This window comes from Gorilla gorilla, chromosome 16 (assembly GCF_029281585.2).
Source record: "Gorilla gorilla gorilla isolate KB3781 chromosome 16, NHGRI_mGorGor1-v2.1_pri, whole genome shotgun sequence".
In the NCBI taxonomy this organism is placed as follows: domain Eukaryota; kingdom Metazoa; phylum Chordata; class Mammalia; order Primates; family Hominidae; genus Gorilla; species Gorilla gorilla.
The window spans coordinates 86,805,353-86,824,035 of NC_073240.2; the positions used below are offsets into that span (position 1 = coordinate 86,805,353).

The following is an 18,683-nucleotide window of genomic DNA, read 5'->3' on the forward strand; positions in this document are numbered from 1 at the left end:
TCTGCTTCCTGGGTCTGGGTGAAAGCGATTCTCCTGCCTTCGCCTCCTGCTTAATTTCAGCTGTGAGTAGCTGAAATTACAGGCATGCGCCACCATGACTGACTAATTTTTGTACCTTTTGTGGAGATGGGGTTTTGCCATGTTGGCCAGGCTATTTTCGAACTGGCCTCAAGTGATCCACCTGCCTCAGCCTCCCAAGGTGCTGGGATTACAGATGTGAGTCACGGCACCCGGCCTATAAACCCTTCTCTTCTTTCTTTATATAAAAACTGATAGCCAAAATGAGATTTTTACTTTATGGCTCAATAGTAACTGTCTAAATTATGAAGTATATCATTTTCAGCAATGAAAAAACAGGTTCAATAGGCCAGACACGGTGGCTCACACATGTAATCCCAGCACTTTGGGAGGCCGAGGTGGGTGGATTACCTGAGGTCGGAAGTTCAAGATCAGCCTGACCAACATGGTGAAACCCTGTTTCTAGTAAAAATACAAAAAAATTAGCCGGGCGTGGTGGCAGGCGCCTGTAATCCCAGCTACTTGGAAGGCTGAGGCATGAGAATCATTTGAACCTGGGAGGCGGAGGATGCAGTGAGCCAAGATCGTGCCATAGCACTGTAGCCTGGGTGACAGAGGAAGACACCGTCTCAGAAAAAAAAAAAAAAAAAAAAAATAAGAGAATAAAAGGTTCAATCAACATTTTTTTTTTTTTGTTTTAAGAATAGTTTTTTTTGGGATATGATTCACATACCATAAAATCCACCCAATCAAATAAAGTGCATAGGTCATTGGTTTTAAATAGATTTACAGAGTTCTGCAACCATCGCCACTAAGGCTCTAATTTCAGAACATTATCACTCCAAGAAGAAACCCCAGACCCATTAGCAGTGTGCCTTTCCTTCACTCTTCCCTCCCCCAGCTCATTAATCTACTTTTGCTTTCTGTAAATGCATAGAGAGATTTGCTGTGAGAGTGTGAAAGTGGCTGTAGATAGTACGTAAACTGCCCATTCCAGAACTTCATGTAAATGGTATAACACAATATGTGATCTTTTGTGACTGGCTTCTTTCACTTAGCATAATATTTTCAAGTTTCATCCATGTTGTGGCATTGATCCGTATTTCATTTCTTTTTATTGTCAAATACTGTTCCGTTGTATAGATGTACCACATTTTTTTGTGGATTTGGATTGTTTCCACTTTTTGGCTACTGTGAATAATGCTGTTACGTACATTTGTGTGCAAAATTATGTGGACATGTTTTTATATACCTAGTGGAGTTGCTGGGTCATATGGTAATTTCCATTTATTTGGCTTCAAAAATATTTTTCTTCAAGGACTTGAGATTATTTTTCTTTGTTTAAAGCTATTAACTTTTATTTTATTTTATTTTTTATTTTTTTGAGATGAAGTCTTACTGTCACCCAGGCTCTGGAGTACAATGGAAGGATCTTGGCTCATTGCAACCTCCACCTCCTGGGTTGAAGCTATTCTCTTGTCTCAGCCTCCCGAGTAGCTGGGATTACAGGGACTCGTCACCACGCCCGGCTACTTTTTTGTATTTTTAGTAGAGATGGGGTTTTGCCATGTTGGCCAGGCTAGTCTCAAACTTCTTATTTCAAGTGATCCACCCACCTTGGCCTCCCAAAGTGCCGGAAGTACAGGCATGAGCCTGTGCACCCAGCCAGCTATTAACTTTTAAAACAAACTTGTTGAGAGAAACAGTGCCCTATGCTTTAGATTCCATGGTGGTCAAAAAAAAAAAAAAAATTAGAAAGCTGAAAATCAAGTTAGTGAACTTACTCATGCTGCCCGTTTGAAAGTCCATGTTCCTTGGGCTACACTTGACATTGCACTGTTTTTACTCTTCAGAGGACTAAGTGGTATTTTTTTTTTGAAATTTCACGGTAGGTAAATGGAACAGACTATCCCAGATTGTTTCAAGAGTATGAACAGTGATGAACAAGCCTTGCTGTATTGGAGTACTGTGGTATGAAGGTGCTGACTGTTCTAACCCGCCCTTATTACACATAATATTCATGACTAATGCCTGGGTGGCTACTTGTAAAGCAGGCATTATTCAGACAAATGTTGCTTTTACCCCTGTGAGAAGAAAAGAGAACACACCCTGCATGGGTACATGTGTCTTTGTTTCCAGAAGCCCCTTAGAAAGGGAAGGAAAAAACTCACATCCTTGAATTCAAATACCTCTGTTTCTTAGTACTCCATTTTAATATTGTAGTGGTTAGAGTCATTGAATCCAGGCTGGTACTTGGCTCTAGACCCTTTGCTTTCTGATGAGGGATATCTCTATTCTAATGGTATCTTGTCTACTATAAAGAAGAAAATAAAACATGACTTAAAGAAAAGAAAAGGTCTCCTCTCTCAGTCCCTTTCCTCTTCTCCTTTTTTCTCTAGTTTTAAGAGTTGAGAGAGTGAATATTCCTCTGGTTGGTCAGCATACCTCATTTTACAGATAAAAGAATAGACCCTTGGAGAGTCACATGACTAGCTTGAGGCCAAAGGCAGCTGGAAGAGTTTGAGGTTTGATTTCTAATCTAGGACTTACACAACAGGGCAATTCCTCCTTGACTCAAGAAACCTGGGCTCTGATTGGTAAAGTTGCTATAAGAAGCCTGAGAACCATGTAATTTATCTCTAGCTGGGAGATATCAATGCCTTATGCTTTGTGTTTGCTTCCACCGTGTAGAGTTGGGGAAAGCATATGTCAGTGGGATTTTCAGTTCTTGAGGATTTGCAGGCCTAAATTCAGGAAGTTTTTGTGTTCACAGCATTCTTATAATGATGTGAAATCTGACTACTTAACTCTTCTCCGTGGTGCTCTGACAAACTTGCCTTACTTGCTGTGAGTTGAAAGGATAAAACAGACACACACTTTAATTTTTCCCATTTAACTCTTCACATACTATATTCATATAGGTTTTCACTGGATGGGGAAAGAGAGCAGAGGTCGGCAAACATTTTGTAAAGGACAGATTTTGTAAATGCTTTGTGGGACATATGGTCTCTTACAACTAGTAAGCTTTGCTGTGAGTATGAAAGTGTCTGTAGCTAGTATGTAAACAAAGGAGTGTCACTGTGCTTCAATACAACTTTATTATGGACACTGAAATTTGAATTTCATGTGATGGTCATGTGTCGTGAAATATTATTGTTTTGAATTATGTTTCCAGCCATTAAAAAAATGTAAAATCTCAGCCGGGCACAGCGGCTCATGCCTGTAATTCTGCCACTTTGGGAGGCTGAGGCAGGCGGATCACTTGAGGTCAGGAGTTCGTGACCAGCCTGGCTAACATGGGGAAACCTTGTCTCCACTAAAAAAAAAAATACAAGAGTTAGCCAGAAATTGCTTGACCCGGGAGGTTGCAGTGAGCCGAGATCGCACCACTGCACTCCAGCCTGGGCGACAGAGTAACACTCTGTCTTGAAAAAAAAAAAAAAGCCTACTCTTAATTTTTTTTCATGGGCTGCAAAAAAGAGTTAATATCCCACTGGCAATAGCGTGTGAGCCCCTGCCTAATAAATGCTTGTGCACCAGTGGAAGAAAAGAAAAAAGAAGCAAGCAGATTTCTTAAATTGTTTTGTGGTGAAACCTCTGGTTTTTAAACTACAGGTTGGGAGTGGGATCAAGTTCTGTCTTTCCTGAATAGCTTTTTGACAGCCTCTCTAGGGCTCAGTTTCCTTGTCTCTAATCATTCTCTAGCTTTAACCTTGTAGAGTCTGTTTTCATGCTGAAAAGGGTTAGAGTCTGTGATTATATTTGATGGAGGAGTGGCATTTGTGTAATATTTAACCTGATCTTTCTGCCACATACCCCGTCTATGTGTGTGCCTTGGGAATAGGCCAGTCATTGCTTCATTGAATCATTGAATCATCCTCTCCAAATGTAAAATAGAACAAATTCCTGTATCTTATGCTTTGCTACCGGCTTGAAAACCAGTAGTATGGTAAATTTATGGCAGTTTTCTAATAAATGTAAATAATCCATTTAAATTCTTATGGAAGTTTTGTAACATTCTCTAAACGTGTAATGGTCAGAGCATAAGAACCTCTGTCGAGTGGCACTACCAAGGATTTACAGAAAAAAGCTACAGTTGAGTTCTTGTTTTCTTTAGTCCTTTAGTCTGCTGTCATACAAACTGAGGAGTAATTTTTTATTCCTTAACCTGTTTGACACATGTATTGTAAATAAATCCTTACTTTAAAGGTCCAGTGCTGAAAATCATAGTTCGTGAAGGAATTAGACAGTATCTGCCTTCGTTTACTTATATTCTCAGAGAAAACACAGGTATGTGTTAAATGCTGCAGATTTCTTGATAGTCTTTACTGATATTTCTTTATTGGGGTGAAAATGTTCACAATTTTCGAGGCAAAGTTATTACTTTACACATAATGTGGTTTATTCCCATTAATCATTTTATCATTTTATTATAATTGTGGTTTGTTACTGAGTATTGCCAAAGTTTTAATGCCCATTGCAATTTAATATTCATCATTACCTCCCCCTGTATGCTTTACTGGTTTGAAGGTATTCAGATTACCTTTCGTTGTCGTCTTTTTTTCCTTAGTGAGTTAATATATATCAAGTACTTAGATCAGAGCCTGGCACAAAATAAGTACAGCTTAGTATTATTATTAGTTTAGTAACTTCAGATTACAATATGCTATTCACTTATTTTAGTAACTAGTGGAATATGGTGGTTCAGACTCAGTTACTGCTTCTTGAACATGTTATAAAAGCTTCAGGAATAGTTTCTTACATTAATTTGAAATTGAAAGACATGGAACTTGTTTTGCTTCTGAGACCCTTACAATTTGAAAGAACCTTAAAGATTTTCTGAAGTCCAGCACCTTTGCTTTATAAGAGAAGAAATGGATTCAGGATAGTTAAAGGACTTACCTTGTTTCACAGCTAGTTAACTGTCAGCTGGACTAGAACCCAATTTCTATGTGAATAATTTTTCCACTATACTATTTCCTGAAGAATCCTCTGAGGGTACACTTGGGAAATCCCGTCCACTTGGTTTAGGATGGGTTTTTGTGTTTTAAACAAGCATCCCTGAATGATACTTATGCATGCTAAAATTCTAAAGCCATTGCATTATACTTTCATGCTTTTGGTAATAGTTGGAGAAACTCCTTTAGCCATTTTAAGATGTAAGCTGATATACTTTAAGTCTCATGTTCTTACTATAATCTGTTTAGCTGCAACTAAATACCACTAAGATGATGTTTCTCCAAAATGCTTGCTTTTGGTGCAGAAATTAGGAAGATTTTTTAGACCTGCCTTTTATTTCCTAAAGAATGATATGATATTGAGCCAGATGCTGGAGGCAAGCAGGAGATGACATTGAATACTTAAGTTCAGAAAAGAATGCCGTCTGACACCATTCGCCTTCATAGTATGCCCCAGTACTGCAAACCAATATCGTATGTTGTAGGGATCTTTTCTCTTCAAGATATGGCCAAGTGCATTAGGAAGGCCTTCTCTCCCTGGGGCATCTGTTCATTGAAGTATCTCAATAATAGTTCCTTTTCTGAATGCTCTTTGCATAAGCTTATTAGCCGTATGGAACAGTTAATTCTGCAAACCAGTATATATTGTCAGGGTTCCTATGGTCCCAACAGTCAAACACTCAAGAACAACTGTGTTCAAGGACAACTGTAAAATCCCATGTGTTGAGTATTAGGTTACTGGGAAAATCTACTCTTTATTTAACATACCTTCCTCAATCAAGAAAGCATTTAAAATCAGAACCATGATCTTTTTTTTTTTTTGGCAATTATACAGCCAAACATCAAATTAACTGAATTTCCATTCTTAGTTATTTTTACAACAGTATTCGTGTTTTTTTCTTCAGGACTGTAGTAAGGGCATTGTTGGTCTTAGAATATTGCCTGTTAATATCTTCCTGAACTATGTCCTTTTATTATATTTAATGGAACACTCTGTTTTCTTTCTGTTGTCTAAAGGGGGCGAACTTGTATTTCCATCCCTAGTCTAGGAATTTGGTTGAAAGCTTTTGTATTGTGTGGCTGTTCACAGCCTTCATGCTCAGCTGCTGTGGGAAAATATGACAGCCTCTAGGCTATTTGGTGACTCATCCAACAACTTATAATGCTGATATTCAAAATGGCTTGTACGTCCCACCCTGTTATTTAATAGTTGTCAGTTTTTAAAAAGGTCCTTTAAAAATGTTTCTGCCATCATATTCACATAGTTTTGTGGTGTGTGTGTCACCTAGGGAAAGGCAAATTGGCCACTTTCTGAGTTGCCAGAAAGTCTTATCTGCCTACATTTTTGGCATGTAAGAGAGGCAGGCTGTCCCTAAATTATCCCATATAGGTCCAAAGCTAAAGCTAGCATCAACCACAGAAAATTTAATTCTCAGTTTTTTTCATGTAAATTTTTTGGAGACTCTCTATATCTCCTCTGAAATGGAGAGTTTCCAGGAAATTATCAGCGGCTCCTAATACGAATTTTTAATACAATTGCGGAAAAGAAGTACCTCAAAGAACCCCAGACTATAAAGTCACAAGTGGCAAAACTATAAACTTAGTGTAAAACTACCCATAGATAATGTATGTAAAGGTATAATTTAATGATCTAGTTGTATATTTTTAAGTGACCTTAAGCAAGTTATTTAATTTCTCTGATCTGTGTTTTCTCCTTTGTGTAATGGTTAATCTCTAGTTTCTTCCAGCTCTTAATTTTTTACCAGTGTGTGATTATGAAATGATTAGAATAATTTAAAAAATACTGTAATCCCAGCACTTCGGGAGGCTGAGGCACGTGGATCACATGAGGCCAGGAGTTCGAGACCAGCCTGGCCAACATGGCAAAACCCCATCTCTACTAAAAATACAAAAAAATTAGCAGGGTGTGGTGGTGCACACCTGTAATCCCAGCTACTTGGGAGGCTGAGGCATGAGAATTACTTGAACCTGGGAGGTGGAGGTTGCAGTGAGCCAAGATTGCACCACTGCCCTCCAGCCTGGAAGACAGAATGAGACTCTTATCTCAAAAAAAAAAAAAACAAAAACAAAAACAAAACCAAAACTGAGGATATCTTACATTTGGACCAAAAGGACAATCATGAGGGATTTTTTTTTTTTCTTTTTTAAATTTGAGACAGGGTCTTGCTATGTTGCAGATCTTAAACTCCTGGGCACAAGTGATCCTCCTGCCTTGGCCTCCCGAGGTGCAGGATTACAGATGTGAGCCACCATTTGGGAATTTTTTTTTTTTTTTTAAATCACACATTCTTTAACCAAATCCTTAACTAATCACTTTTGTCTTAAATGTTTTCCAAGGTGTTTTGTTCTGGGATAGTAAAATCAATTACATTAGAATCTGCTTTTTTCTTTCATAGAACTGCTGAATCATAGGTCATATGTGCATTTTAGAGGGGATGTGTGTCTCATGCCACCTCCTCTTGAGTGAAAATAACTGTATCTGAGTCTTACCATTCTTTCTGTCTACTACTTACACTCCTTTCTCTTTTGTTCATTCTTATTATATTGACAGCCAATGATAATAGCTAAGTATAAGGGAAAGATTATGGAGCCCAGTGAATTAAGGTTTTAACCTAGTTTTGCCAACTACCAGCTGAATAATTTTGATTCATTTATTTAGAGGCTGTTTCCTCATTTGTAAATTTGGGATATTGATGCCTATTACAAAGGTTGTTTGTATTAACTAGAGTTAGGAAATTCTAGCCTATAATAGGCATTTTAAAGGCAATAGATATAATTCTAATCTCATTTTAAAGTAACTCAGAATTATTAGGCCCATCTTAAGACAGTATGAATGAGTGATTTTAGATAATGATTTTTAAATGGTCTTGGAAGAAGCTATCAATTATATCAGGCCACAGTGGTACTCATTTAACTTTCCATGTCACTTTATGTTTACTGCAAGGGTGTACTAATTTATTCAGTACTCAGTTCAACAAATGTTCATTGAACTCTGTGCTAGGCCTCAGATATGCTGAAATGAAAATAGATGAGTGTCTGCATTCAAAGGCTCATATTCCAGTAGGAAAGGCAATTATTAAACCAGTAAATAAGACATATTCTCGAGTGTTAAAATACAGGTAAACATATAGGTGCTTGTGAAAAGATAACTTTCAGTGAAATGGACGCTAAATTCTCCTTTCTAAGGAAGTTTTTAAAGAATGTTATATTATTTTTACACTGTGGGAATAAAGATATATGCATTATGTATCAGAAATATAGGCTTGGGTGTAGCCATTATTTCTACCAGTACATTCAGAAGGGCTACCAATAGGTGATCTCTTAGAAAAAACTATGTATTGCTTGTAGTTCTAAGTTCTGTGTTGCTTACTGATATAAATATGACTTAGAGCTGCTTGTTTTTGCCTGTAAAAGAGAAAGTTTCCATAGTAGAAAATTAAAAGAGAGATGTCATTTGATCTTTGAGAAAGGCCTAGGTCCACCTCAGGGATCTGCCTGGGTACCTACAATTTAGGCAGTTTTAAATATTCCGTATTAGGTTTTGATTGTGGATTTTAATGAGAGGCTAGTGATGTGTCGCTAGTTGACCACCAGAAGAGTAAATGTGTACACTATTTACGGAGTTGTCCACTATATATGGAGTTGTCTACTTTATCCAGAAAAAGTTTCAGGGGCACCAGTTTCAGATGTTTCTAGTCTCCTAGGCTGCTCAATTTTGTGATATTAGCCTGTGGCTTTAATTTCATTCATTTATTCATTTAGTAAACATTAAATGATTATTTTTCCCTGGACAAATTATTGCATCAAATTTGGAGGTTTTTTTTGTTTTTGTTTTTGTTTTGTAGAGATAGGGTCTCACTTTGTTGCCCAGGTTGGAGTGCAGTGGTGTGATCATAGCTCACTGCAGCCTCAATGTCCTGGGCTCAAGTGATACTCCCACCTCAGCCTCCAGAATAGCTGAGACCACAGGTGCGAGCCACCACACCTAGCTGATTTTTAAATTTTTGTAGAGACACGGTCTCCACAATGTTGCCCAGGCTGGTCTCAAACTCCTGGACTCAGCGACCCTCCCACCTCAGCCTCCCAAAGTGCTGGGAATACAGGCATGAGCCACTGCACCCTGCCAAATACCAGATAATTTTTGAAAGTTAGGTATCCTTTTTGCCCTCAGCATACCTAGAATCTAGTTAAATTTAAAAAAGCAAACATATACAGATAAAATCACAATACATGAATGCAGTATATGAGACATGTTATCAGATACCATTAATGTGCTATAGGAGATCACAGAGAGGAATACTTCTTGAAAAGTGCCTGTCTGAAACGTAATGGTGTTTCCTTGGTGAGACCCATGTTGTAGCACAGGTGGTATCAATAGTCTATTGGCAAGAACAGGGATAGCTTCAGGGAGCCATTGATATGCTTTCCAGCCTTGTAGTTATTTTTTTACTTTCACAATACGCTCAGCCCTTCGAAGATCATAGAATTGCCTAAGGATTGCCAGAGACACATCAGTTTGCAAGGTAACTGATCTGGCAGTAATCCAGGTTAAAAAAAAATTTCATTAGGACTGAAAAACATAAAATTTACCACAGAATATGAAAAACGGAAGTATTCAGTAGTATATGAACCATGTGGAAATTGAAACAAGTAGTATTTCTGTTTAAATATTTCCATTCAGCCATTGAAAGTTTGTGTTCTCCGTTCCTGCCTCTTTCATTTCATACAGTGATGTAGACATTTTGCTTCCATTCTGAGGACACCCAAAACCCTATCACTGCTGTGGACCTGAGCAATTGGGACAGTGTCTTAAGTGCACATATGAAGTCTTCAAAGAAAGTTAGTTGATGGTGAAAATGCCTTTCGTAAAGTTCAGGGCAGAGAATACTCTTACGAGCACATTTAAAATATCTAAGTTTAAACCTAACTCAGAAGTCAGAGTAAGTCAAAATGTTTATTGTATTGATCTTCTTTTTCTGTAGTTGGCATTTGCTCCTGACTGAGTCATCAGTATTCATATATATATATTTAAGAGTTTTGAAAGCATAGTTGCTGGGTGTAGTGACTCACAACTATAATCCTGGCACTTTGGGAGATCGAGGCAGGTGTATTGCTTGAGCCCAGGAGTTCGCAACCAGCCTGGGCAAAACCCTGTCTCTACCAAAAATACAAAAATTAGCCAGGCGTGGTGGCATGCTCCTTGGGAGGCTGAGGTGGGAGGATCATCTGAGCCTGGGGAGGTGGAGGCTGTGGTGACCCATGATTATGCCACTGCACCCTAGTCTGGGCAACAGAATGAGACCCTGTCTCAAAATAAAATAAAAAACCTAGTCACTCTGGGGTTGGAATTTGGGGTTATGGAGGTATAAAAACGAGTCAGATTTTTCACATGTGATTTCAGTGTTTGTACTGAAGATGGTTGCAAAAGATTTCTCAAACAGTTTGAACTAATTATAATAGAAATAATTGGGGTAAATTGTATAGCTTCACAGTTGGCCTTTATGGTTAAATACATATTTGAAAGGATAAATTTGGCTTGGCGCTTTCATTTATGTGAGATACGTGTGTATGTGTATGTTTCTTTTACTGTGTAGAGTATGAAGTACCTTGGGAGTGGCACATCTGGGAAGTTTTTGCTGAACCCCTTCTCTGAGGCAGAAAAAAAACATGGTGGAGAGGCTAAGTAGTTAAAAATTGTGAATTATTTTATTGCTTGGAATCCCCTTGAAGAAAGATAGATTAGTAGAAAAACATACTTGAACTGGAGATGTCCTATTCCCTTTTGATTTATGTAAAAACAGCATGTGATCAAAAAATTTGTAATGGAACCATTTAGAGGTCTTTTCTATTTATACTCCAGATTCTATAACTATGGGAATCCAAAATCTTCCAAAAATAATTGTTCTCATTATAGAATATTAGTTTAGGGAGGAATTTTAGTGAGCATGAGGCTTTGTGCCCTTTAATTTGCAAGAAAGGAACTGGAGTCCCCAAAGAGCTAGCATGCTCAAAGGGCCTGCCATCATTTGTGATGCCCAGGAGCCTCTCCTTGCCCACCTCTGTCTTAGACATCACCTGTCACTGAAGTAAGCTCCTCAGTGTCACATGGTAAGCCAGAGGCACACTGGAAACCTCTCCAGTATTTCTGCTGGAGATTCTTAAATAGGAAATTCTTAAATAGGACCATCTTTACTGGTCAGTGACTTTCCTCTACTTTATGAAATCCTTTAATCCCCACTCCCCATACATTAAGAAAAATTATGGGAAGGATACAGCTGAATGTGTACACTTGATCCCTTTGTTGTGGTTGATGAGCTGTGTGCATCTGCTGCACTGGTGACTCTGCAGTACTTCCTTTTAGCAAATTGCCTTCTGATACAGATACTTGGAGGCTTGTGGCTGGGCCATGTGCAGATCACAGTATAGGGTGATCTGGGTAGATTGAGGATTCCCACTCCCTGTTGCCTTCTCCTTTCCTGAGCATGGCATCTTTATTTTTGGGTGTGCTTGTTGTGTGTTACCTTCCTTGAAATTTAGTGAAAATTGTTACCTACCAACCCAGTAAGCCTGCATGAGTCACTGTGAAATCCAGGTTTGCGTAATTCCAGCGTTTTCTGACAGCAGATGAATGATGTGAAAAATGGAAGAGCCTTCTGCTTGTCATGTTCTTCCTTAGGGTAAGATCCTGGTCACTCTGGGAAAAGCAGAATTGTAGGATCCCCTTTCCAATATTCTTTATCTTTTGGTTTCTATGAAAATAATAACTCAAGGAAAATGTGGTATGTTCAGTTTTATTTTTGACATCATGAATTTCTTTCTTTGTCATTCTTCCTCCTTGTTTTGCTACCAAAAATTTTGTTGTGTTTATTTTTTCCCTTGAATCAAGGGGCCTGAAGACAATGGGTTGGTTTGGACTCCCCCTGCCATGCTGGGCTAAAGAAGAACCAAGGGGTACCACCTCAGCCACCCACAGGCCTCTTGCAGTTGGGCCTAGGCCTGGTCCATTCTGGAGAGGATGCATGATGAGAAGCATCAGAGCCCGTGTAGTGTGCAGTCTCTACTTTGTGGGCAACAGGACATTTACTCTAAGAGGCTCAGGAATTTTTTCTCTCATTCCACCCCGTGAAAGCCAGAAACTGTGGGAAGCCACAGACTGACTTATCAGCGGGAGAGGCATGGAAAAAACATATGTCCATGCACGAATCCCTTACTTTAAACATTTGTAGCAAAGATTCCAACAGTAAATTATGCTGTTGGAACATAGTCCCTTCTTCCAGGAGATGTTACTCTTGTGCATTTCCAAAGCAAAATTGAGCCTTTAATCTCCAAATATGTACTATTTTGTATGCTGAACATTGTAATAGAAACCAGGGATGCCATGGTGGGTAAAATAAGACAGATTTCTTCCCTCAAGAAGCTCTATTGGGAGAAACAAAGAAATGAACCAGGAGTTGACACCTGGGTTGTGGGAACTCAGAGAAGGAATTTTCCATTGTTTAGGCCTATCTACACCGCTGTCCCTTCTACTGTTCACTTCTAGTAGCATTGTAACATCAGGCATTAAGTGGAATTCTGCTGAAGTGTTTCACTCAAAGGATTTTCCTTGTTGACAGCATTGCTTGCCTTAAAATAGGGGGTCAGACTTTTCATTCCAGTTCCAGAAAGTGATGCGTGTATCATGATTGTTTTGCTATGAAACAGTTCCTGTCCCTATTACCCTTGTAGTCAACACAATAGGCTATGTTCCTTCGCAGGAGTCATTAGGTTTCCCTAATGGGATGATGGAAAGGAGGGAAATAGAGCTCTGGCCCTCTTCCTTCATTAGTGCTGAAACCTGGTGCTGTATCTGCTTCACATCAAGCTCAGTGGATTGTTTTTCCCTTGTCTGAGCCTGCTCTTTCCTCCTTGAGTGAGGAAAAGGATTTAAATCCTGGCTTTCCTGACATGGAACTTTCCTGCAGTGGCTGTTGCAGCTGAACGCATTAAAAGGAGTACCTGCAAGCTGTGAGAAGAAATATTGTTTGAAGATTAGCATATAATATAATGTGGACAAGTGCTCTTAGGTTTGCTTTTAAATCGAAAGACTGTGTTCTGTAGGATTTGAAAAAGAATAGAATTTGTCATTGGCACATCCCACCCGCCATAGGGTCCCACAGGTTTCTTTGTAGCCACTGGAGGGTCTTCAGTGATTCTGGCAGTAGTGAATTCAGGTGATTGACATTTGCTGCTGGGTGTCAGAGTTACAGTGTATCTCTACCCACTCACTGGTTTTGGTCTCATCTTGGGGAGCTACTGTGCTTCTAGCTGTCCCAGAAGGTGGGAGGTGGCAAGCTCATCAGTGCCTAACAATGCCAAGTTTTCTTTGTTTTATTGCTAATGGGAACTTATACTGCCATTTGTCTGTTTCTTGGCATAACTCCTTGGGAAGGAAGAGGGGTTAAATAAAAACAAAGTAATGCATACCTTTTATGAATATTATCTCTGGGCTGGGTGAGATGGTTCATGCCTGTAATCCTAGCACTTTGGGAGGCCAAGGTGGGAGGATTGCTTGAGCCTAGGCATTCAAAACCAGCCTAGGCAACAAAGTGAGACCCCATCTCTATTTAAAAAAAAATTAAGAAATAATATTATCTCTGAATTAGTCTGGCTGTTTTTTAAAACTTGGAGTCACCCTATTGGTTAGATAATACCAACCATCTATTAGCAAACATCAAGCTGCCCTGAAATATGACTGATGTGGAATGTTGCCTTGATCCTTCCTCTTTTATTAAGGCTGGTTTGTGGGAGCTTGGAGCAGGAAGAAGGGAGGTAGCAAAAAGGACAGAGAAGGTGAAGGAGACCTTTAATGTGGGGGTTGGGGAAGCAAAAGGATAACATAAGCCTCTTGACAGCATCTGTGACCGACCATGCACCAGAGCCATGATATGGCAACAGCTATGTAAAGGCCCAAGATGTTTAATTCTTTTAGCAGTTGTTTCTGTAACTTCTTTTGGTATATCACCCCAGCATAGAATGGGGAAGATGGGAATAGCTTAGATTTAAAAAAAAAAAAAAAAAAAAAAGACTAGCTTACTATTCTTCCTCTGAAAAGCGTTTTATCACATAACCAACTAGTTTAGTCTAATGGAGGAAGATAATAGCACAAATCTAAATAAATTAAAAGTACGAATTGTTAAATATTTTTAAAAGCAGGCTTTTACTTTTAGATATACACAATTACTTGGAGGAAATTTCAACAGCTGCTGCTAAGTAGAGGCACTGCTGGGCCATTTTTAATGTAGAAGACAGGACTTTAAATATTGACATCCATTTTCACAACACAAATGTTCCTTTAGGAAGTTCTTTTTAATAAACAAATAGTAATTAAAAGATTTAACAAATGCATGACATTAATTTTAAATTTAACAAGATAGCCTTTTAAAGGAATATATTCCCCTACCCAGCCCCAAAAAGCATTTATGTCCTGATGACCACAATGAATAACTGAGCTGAAGAAACAACTTGTCTTTGTCAGGGAGATAAAATTCTTCTGCCACGTTTTTACCTTCCATTCGTTAGCATTGTGTCTGTGGCTCTTCCTAATATCACTTTCCCCAGGAGTGATAATTATAATTATAATTATTGGAACATTTCCACTGTAGAACCTGTGACAAGTTAATCTTTTTGGAATGGCAGTCAGATAGCTGGAGGTAAAGCCTTACGTGCCAGATCTTCTACTTTGGCACCTTTGCTATACTATATTTCTAAAATATCCATGTACTTGGCTGACTTCTTAAATGCTGAGCAAAATTTATCCTTGATGGCTCAGAATTATTGTTATGAGGGTATCTATTACTATTATGTATTAAAATGTACATTAATGGGCACTAATCTGAGTAATAATTCAGGAACTTGCATTAAAAAGAGTTACTCATGTCAGCTTACCATTTGCCCTGGTCTTTCAAAAATGGAATGAGACTTATTCAGCCATATAGTCCCTTAGGAAGTACCTTTCAGTTAACTTCATTAGCACATAGGTCATCAAAAGTCTTTTCCTAAATAATTTTATTTGCCCTTCAGAAAACCATCTCTGTTTATTGTTCTTGCTGTAATTACTCTTAATTCACCAGCATCATTCATAATGTTATGAAATTGTTTAGACCTAATCTCACGTATAACGAAAGGCATTAGGTTTCATACAGTCTGTTAAGTTAGAAAGCTCTTACCCAAGATTCTATCCTTTTCCCCCAAAATAAGAAAAGCTTTTTTTCTCTGAGACAGTAAATTTAACTTATCACATTAAACTGCCAATTTAGGGAACTCATACTCTCATCTTCTCTCACCTGAATTCTTTGTGTGTGTGTGTGTGTGTGTGTGTGTTTTTCTTCCAGCTATTCTTGTATTCCTTATAACCCATCAGTTCCCAAACTCTTTGGTCTTAAGATCTCTTTACATTTTTAAAAATTAAGAGCCCCAAGGAGCTTTTGTTTATATAGGTTATATCTAGGAATGTTCACTGTATTAGAAGTTAAAACTGAGAAATTTAAAAAATGTTTATTAATTCATTTACTACAATAAACTAATCATTATTAAAATTATATTTTTATAAAGATTTTTTCTACAAAAAATTACTTTTCTCCAAAAAAATTTAGAGGAGTGGTATTGTTTTAATTTCTGACTTAATATAAAATATTTGGATTCTTACATCTTTTATGCATTAAGCCTATTGCAATATATTGTTTTAGTTGAAGTATATAAAGAAAATTCAGCAAATACAGGTATATGCTTAGAAAAGGGAGAACTACCTTAATAGTTTTCTCAAATAATTGTGATATTCTTTGATACTAGATCAGAATTGACAAATAGTAGGTTCTTAAAAGCTACTTTCAGTGTGCAATCTGAAATCGTATCATTGAACTTTTTGTACTCTGTCTCACTCTGTCGTCCAGGCTGGAGTGCGGTGGCACAATCTCGGCCCACTGCAACCTCTACCGCCCAGGTTCAAGGCATTCTTGTGCCTCAGCTTCCCAAGTAGCTGAGATTACAGGCGTGCGTCACCATGCCCAGCTAATTTTTGTATTTTTAATAGAGATGGGGTTTCTCCATGTTGGCCAGGCTGGTCTTGAACTCCTGATCTCAGGTGATCCTCCCGCCTCAGCCTCCCAAAGTGCTGTGATTACTGATGTGAGCCACTGTGCTGGGTCTGGTCTATCTCATATTTTTTTTTTTTTTTTGAAACGGAGTCTTGCTCTATCACCCAGGCTGGAGTGCAGTGGTGCAGTCTTGGCTCACTGCCACCCCCACCTTCTGGATTCAAGTGATTCTCCTGCCTCAGCCTCCCCAGTAGCTGGGATTACAGATGTGCACCACCACACCTGGCTAATTTTTGTATTTTTAGTAGAGACGGGATTTCACCATGTTGGCCAACCTGGTCTTGAACTCCTGACCTAGTGATCCGCCCGCCTTGGCTTCCCAAAGTGCTGGGATTACAGGCGTGAGCCACTGCACCCAGCCTATCATACTTTCAATGAATCTTTTACTCATGCATAATTTTGTAAAATCCTACATTGGTCATTTGGAAAATATTGATTCACTGAGTAATACAACTCTTCCAAATGTTGAATGTTTCATTCTACAGTATCAGAAACTCAGATTTGTTAATGTTACTACTAGTCTCATCAGAAATGTCTTTAAGTATTGGTTAACTGGCAAACTCATAGTGACGACTACAGGCTTTCCAGAATTTTCATTTTCATTTGAAGTCTGAATTTTATCAACTATAAATACTGTCAGTTGTTTCCCTTGAGAAGCAGGTTCTAAGAAAATAACCCCAAGTTCTGAATAACCATTATTTGTCAGTCATTCTTTTAAGTAAAGTGTTGTTTCCTGAAAAAAACAGTTTAGCTCACAACATAAAATAACTGTACAAGTGATTTTTCTCAAGACAGGCATCACATCACATACACATAAGTATTATGTGTTTGCTTCCCATTTTGTCACACAGAATTTTAAAAAGGTGTGTACTCAGAGTATGGCAGTGAAGACTATAATGACTCCTGATTCATTCTGGCACCAATGCCTTGGTTTGTGCTAAGGCACCATCAGTGCAGATGTCAACACAGTAAAAAGGCAAGTAACATCTTAGCATTACTATGAAAATAGTTTTGATCACACAGACACCCTGAAAAGGTCTCCTCAAGGTTTTGCACACCGCACTTTGAGAACCACTTTGTCTAGCCCATGTTGCAGATTCTTGCTCAAAGTAAATTAAATAGCTCCTTGGTTTTTAAACTTTGTGATGTGGCATACATGGACTTTACAGTCTGTCTCTGAAGATTACTTGTACAGTCCCATCAGCTATACTTTTTCACCCCATAGTCCAGCTGCCAGCCTCGCCAGAACCCCCTTATTATTTGAAATTTATTGTTGTATTCACTCAATGTAATCTGTGCCTGAAATGCATCTCTGGAGTCAACATGGGTACTCTTTCCTTCTTTAAAGCCCTTCCCTGATGTGCAGTGTTACCTGTGGTGTCCTCTTCGCTCTCTCAGGCCTCCTGTTGTACTCTTCTCCATCCCCACACTGGAACAGAGCCAGTGGAATTGCAGTGTATCTCATGTGCCTCACTAAGTACTGCACTGGGAGCTCTGCCGCCTCCTGCCAGTGACTCTGCTTCAGCCATGTTTTCATGCACAGTGACTTGTCACATTTCTTACACATGGCAGACATTTATAATGTCTGATGTGTGTTGAGTGTCTCAAAAGAAAAAGGGACACAGGAAGAACTTCAGCAAGGTTGACCTCTAGTTAGTTGACAGTTTTTTGTTAAGTATTGCTTCAGCGAACTCTACATAAGGGGATACAGTATTTACTTCATTTATTATTTTCTCTCCTTCAGGGCACTGACAACCTTAAATAGGTCACTTTAAAAAAAATAACTATTTCCTATTTACATAATAAATACATTTGAAGATTTAAGTTTTGTAAGTTGAGGTTGAAAAGCTGATTTAATCACTGTGGCAGGAGTTGCAGCTAAAAATTAGGTGAAGAATAGGAAGGTCCTCATTGATAACCCATTAAAATGAGTATTTAGGACTGAACCAAGAGAGGTGATTCATCTTTCTGTCTGTATAGAATTTGGATAATTGACTCAGTAATGAAATGGAACCAGTCAAAAGCTGCTGCTGCTGCTTTTTTTTTTTTTTTTTAGGTTGGAGCCTCGCTCTGTTGCTCAGGCTGGAGTGCAATGCTGCAATCTCGGCTCATTGCAACCTCTGCCTCCCGGGTTCAAGCAATTCTCCTGCCTCAGCCTCCCAAGTAGCTAGGATTACAGGCACCTGCCACCACTCCCAGCTAATTTTTGTATTTTTAGTAGAGATGAGGTTTCACCATGTTGGTCAGGCTCGTCTTGAAGTCTTGACCTCAGGTGATCCACCCACCTCAGCCTCCCAAAATGCTGGGATTACAGGCATGAACCGCTGCACCCAGCCTTCAAAGCTTCTTTAGGTTCATCAGAATGAGAGTTAGATGCATAGAGCCATTAGAATTCAGACCCAGGAAAACCCTACTTATATGAAAGAAAGATTAGGAAGATTTGGGAAGTTCTTCTTAACAATAAACCATATGCTAAGCTCTTGAATACCACTGATGTTTACTGTAACATCTTCGTAGAGCAGTCAGAAGAGAGATGTTAATCTATAGATGGCTA

At 38.7% G+C, this 18,683-nt stretch overlaps 1 protein-coding gene across 22 annotated transcripts in view; it reads left to right on the forward strand.

Annotated features, from left to right (window-relative positions):
* AKAP13 (A-kinase anchoring protein 13) overlaps positions 1–18,683 on the forward strand; it is a 360,797-nt gene that overhangs the window by 198,134 nt on the left and 143,980 nt on the right. The window lies entirely within an intron of this gene.